Source organism: Molossus molossus, unplaced genomic scaffold (genome assembly GCF_014108415.1).
Source record: "Molossus molossus isolate mMolMol1 unplaced genomic scaffold, mMolMol1.p scaffold_m16_p_3, whole genome shotgun sequence".
NCBI lineage: Eukaryota > Metazoa > Chordata > Mammalia > Chiroptera > Molossidae > Molossus > Molossus molossus.
The window spans coordinates 119891858-119897225 of record NW_023425366.1 but is presented as its reverse complement, the minus strand read 5'-3'; positions in this window follow the sequence as shown (position 1 = coordinate 119897225).

Here is a 5368-nt window from a genome sequence, read left to right as displayed (position 1 = left end):
GGCGCGGCCCGGGCCGCAGCGACGCGGCTGCGCTCCGTGCGCTCGGCGCGGCTCAGAGGCGACGGCGGCTGCCCCGCGGCGCCGGCCGCATCCTCCTCCCTCCTCCGCCGCCTTTTCCGCCGCCCGCGCCCCTCGCCGTCCTCCGGCTCCGACTCGGGCTCCCGGCGCGGATGGGGCGGGGAGCGCGTCACGGGCGGGGGGCGGCCCGGAGGAGGGGGCCCCGCGGCGGGGAGCGAGGCGGGGGCGCGGTACCTGGCACCGCCTCCGGGACGCCTGGGTCCCCCTCCGGTGGCCGCTGACCTCCGTCTGCCCGTGCCGGCCGCGCGCCCGGCTCCTTGGCTCCGCCCCTACATCAGGCCGCGTCTTCCCTAGATGCCCCCTCCTCCCTAAACGCCCCCTCCTCCCTAGACGCCCCCTCCTCCCTAGATGCCCCCTCCCCACGTGCCAGCGGCTGGGGTCAGACCCGGCCTAGGCGAACACTCCGGTGCCAACGGATCGCCAGGGGCTGGGGACAGCAGCCACGGTGGAGTGGGGGGGGGGGGTGTGCTCTAAGCCCCGACACGGCGGCGGCGTCTCTAGGCTGAGCCTGAGTGAGGCTTCCAGAAGCTGCGGGACCCAAGCGGGGGAGTAACTCGGTGGCAGTGGGCGGGCGGGACCCGAGCACGGACCCAAGCAAGGAGAGACCCGGGCACCAGCGGTGGCATGGTAGCCTGCGCGCCAGAGGCTGTCAGACATTTCTGGCCGGTGATTCCCGTGGGAGGTGTGGAAGGCTTGTGAAGAGGAATCTCCCAATAATGAATTCGGTGTCAGGGAACCCATACTGCCCCCGCCCCTGTACCCTGCACTTTCTTCCCCTGAATCCTCTGGTTTTCTCCACAAACAACACAGGGCAATAACCCCGCCAGCCTCAAGCTGAATCCCAACCCCAGTGCAGCACCCCCAATGGGGTGTAGCCCCCCACTATCACCAAGGGGTCCTCAATCTCCCCATCTCCAACACTTCTGGGATCACAGGCCTGCCCAGCACCAATCTGAGTCCCCACCACCAAAGCCCATGTACCCTCCAGCTTCCAGCCCCAGCCCCTGGCAGCCCCAGACAGGGCAGTTCTGCTTGACAAACACTGACACCCCCACACGCCCAAAACACACACACATCTCACTCTTCTGACCTTCTGGACCTCAGGCCCTCACTTTGTAATAATGGCTGCAGCGTTCCAGAGACAACAGTCTTGAGATCTGTCCCCTGGTTCAGGCAGTTTCCTCCTTTGCAGGGAGGGGAAGATCATCACCCCAGTGGGGTAAAGCTGTTAGGTGAGTTTGCACATATGATGGCCTGATGCCCCTCTTCTTACAGCCCAGACCATTAAGCTCCTCCAGAAGGAAGGTGACCAGAGGGTTGGGGAGGGGAAACAACAGCTGGTCATTTCCCCCCTCCTCCATGGGGTCTCCCATGAAATTTAGAGAGCAAACCTGGGTCTGGGCACCAGAGGGGTCCCTAAATGCAAGGGCCTTTTCCCCATCCTTTATGGTGACCAATTCCTGGGCACCTGCTGGGTCAGGAACTGTGCTAGTCACTTCATAGATGAGCTTGGACTTTACAGATGAAGAAAGTGAAGCTCAGAGAAACCAAGTGAGACTCACCTGAGGTCCCAGAGTCGTGAGGTCACAAGTCTTTGCTTAGAACCCACATTAGCCTCTGCACTTGTCCCAGTTCTGCCTCTTACTGAGTTTGTTTTTCCAATCACTCCGTCTTTCTGAGTCTTAGCTTCCCCTCCCTAAAATGTGGTAGGAATGATATTCCCCCTTTAGGTTATTTGAGGACACATTGTGATGCAATCAATAAAGCACTTTGCAGTAGAACTTAGTAAGTGCTCAACAAATGGCTGCTGTGAATATTGTGATATTCTTGTGTCTCCCTACCTGGGCTATCCAAGAAGTGACTATTTTATTTATCTTTGTATCTGCAGACCCTAGCAGTGAAGCACTACAGGAAACACTACAAAAAGAATAAAAAGAGCCCTGGCCAGTTTTGCTCCATGGTTAGAGTATCAGCCCGAGGACTGAAAGGTCACAGGTTCATTTACTGGTCAAGGTTGCAGGTTCGATCCCAGCCCTGGTCTGGGTCATGGGGGAGGCTACCAATTGATGTCTCTCTCTCCCATTGATGTTTCTCTCTCTCTCTCTCTCTCCCCCTCCCGTCCACTCTTTCTAAAATCAATGGAAAAATATTCTCAGGTGAGGATTAACAACAACAACAAAAAGATAGCAATCATCCTTACCATTATTTCTGGGGTTTTTTTGTTTTGTTTTTTTTTTATCCTCACCTGAGGATATTTTTCCATTTTTTGTTCAGATAGAGCCAGAGGGAGAGAGAGGAAGAGAGAGAGAGAAACATCGACGTGAAAGGAACATATCGAGTGGCTGCCACCCGCACAACCGACCAGGGCCGGGACAAACTGCAACCAAGGTACACGCCCTTAGTGGGAACCGAACCCGGGTCTCTCAGGACCTCAGACCGACGCTCTAACCACTGAGCCAAACCGGCCAGGACCCATTATTTCTATGTTTTGACTGGCTAAGGTAAACCACTCTGGCCTGAGCCTAACATTTGCAGGTCCTGGGGCCAGAGTACAACATATGCCCACACACTGAATGTCTAAATATTTAAATGTTATAAATCATGCTAAAAACCTGTTAAATAAAATATGTTCTATCATCCTACCTTGACAAATACCCCTTCATCATGACCTGAAAGACCAAGTTCCAATTTAGAATTCCCAAATTCCTCTGGGTAGTGAACTGGCCTCTGACTGCAGCTGCTGCACTTCTGTTCTTTGCCCAGCTCCAGCTCCATCTATACCCCTTAGTCACACCTTACACCTAGGGGTGGGCACCTTGCTGTGTGGTCCACCTTCAAGAGGACAGACCTGAAAAGAGCTATATAGATTCTCCTAGATTCAATCTGCTCAGGGAGGCTAATGCCCTAGGAAGGGTCAGGAAGCTGTAGATCTGCTGCTGACCAGCCCTACAACCTTGGACAAGCTCCTGAGACTCCGCTGCTTCATCTATAAAATGGGTCAGCAGCTCTGCCTGTAGCCCAAGGCTGATGGGGAAAACAGAGATGTGCTTCTGCCTAGAGTCCCCCAAGCCTGGGGATGGGGGTCACAGAATAGGCCAGCTGATCCAGCATTGGGATTAGGATGTAGAGGTGTGGGACTTGGGCAGCCCTCCAGGAAATCAGGCCTCCGATCTCATCCCTGGGAGGAGGGGCTGCTGAGCCAGCAGAATTGCTAAGGCTCACCCTGGAGCAGGCTGGCGGCCACTTCACTGCAGCCTGGGCTGGCCCCCTTCCCAGCTGCACAGCAGCCTCCACCAGCAGGCCCAGCCCCTGCTCCTGCCCACCAGCTGTGCGCCTGCTCAGGAACTCCCTGGTGCCCAGCTCCTTATGTATAAAATGGGGATGATGAATATACCCTCCCCATGGGCTGCTGGGAGCATGCAGCATATGTTAGCTGCCATAGTTTCTATCACTCTCCTAGATGCCACCTCTGTAAGCACTCAGCTGGTGGTTGGTACATAGTGGTGGTTCACATCCATGTCCCCCTTTCTGCCCAGCAGAGACTCTGGAGCTGCTCAGGCTGGGCAGGTAGAATGTCCTGGTCTGCCAGTTACCCTTAGGCACTGAACATGTGTAGCGGCCACACTCCACCCATAGTCCCCACAGAAAAGGCAAATGGCTTGGTGCCTGTCCCCTGGACCCAAGGTGGAACCCCACAGACACCTGGCCAAGTCTTCCCATCTTCCCTCAGTCTCACCCCTCTCTCCTGCTGTCAGGTTCCTTTGCCAGTTTCTCTGGACATCCTTCAGGTGCTGGGGTTCACAGCACTTTTCCTCTTTCAGCCTTTGGAGCCTGCATATTCATCTACCACTCCCAAACGAGCCTCTGCAGCTGCCCTGTAGGAGTAGGATAGCTCCTATACTTAGAAGAGGAAGATGAGGAGGACATACTAAATGCAGGGGCTGCATGGAGAATGGTCAACTCAGCCAGAAAGGGCGAGACCAGGGAAGAGCTAAGCCCAGCAGGATGGGTTCTATCCTGGTCTAGTTGTGTGCCCTTAGACACATGACTGTCCATCTCTGAGCCTCAGTATTCTTGTTTCCAAAATGGAGGTTGTTTGTCTTTGGCAGAGACATTGTGAAAACCGGATGCATAATGTAGGTAAAATGCTCAGCAGTTTGGTGGATCCTCAAAAAGAAACTGCTACCATGTGACCCAGCAATTCTACTCCTAGGTATACAGAGAAATGAAAACATGTTCCCAAAATGATACTTGTACAGGAATTTTCATAGCAGTATCATTCAAATAGCTAAAAAGTGGAAACAACTCAAACTGAATGAATAAACAAAATGTGGTCTATGTACACAATGGAAAATTATTTGGCCATGAAAAGGAATGAAGTACTAATATTTGTTATAACTGGATGAACCTTGAGAACTTGAAAGAAGCAAGACACAAAAAGCCATATATTGTATAATTCCATTTAGAGGAAATATCCAGCCAGGCTGGTTGGCTCAGTGGACTGAGTGTCAACCATAGACTGAGAGGTCCCGGTTCAATTCCTGGTCAGGGTACATACCCTAGTTGCGGGCTTGATTCCAGTGAGGGACAGGAAGCAACCGATCGATTGGTGTTTCTCTTTACATTGATGTTTCTATCTCTCTCTCCCTTCTTCTCTAAAAAAATCAATAAAAACATATTAAAAAATATATATTCTCGGGTGAGGATTAAAAAAAAAATGGGCAGAGGACCTGAATAAACATTTCTTCCAACAGGACATACAGATGGCCAACAGACATACAAAAAGATGCTCAATATCACTAATGATCAGGGAAATTAAAAATCACAATGATATCACCTCACACCTGCCAGAATGGCTATCATCAGTAAATGCTGGAGAGCATGTGGAGAAAAGGGAACCCTTGTACACTGCTGGTGGGACTGTAAACTAGTGCAGCCACTATGGAAAACAGTGTGAAGATTCCTTAATAAATTAAAAATAGAGCTACCATATGACCCAGAAATTCCACTTCTGGGTATTATCTGAAGAAAACAAAAACACTAAGTTGAAAAGATAATGCACTCTTATGTTCACTGCAGCATTACTAGTAATAGCCAAGACATGGAAATAACCTAGATACCCATCAATAGATAAATAGATAAAGAAGATGTGGTATATATACACATGGAATATTATTCAGCCATAAAAATAATGAAACTTGCATTTGCAATAAGATGGTTGGACCTAGAGCGTATTATGCTAAATGAAATAAGTCTGATAGAGAAAGACAAATACCCTATGATTTCCCTT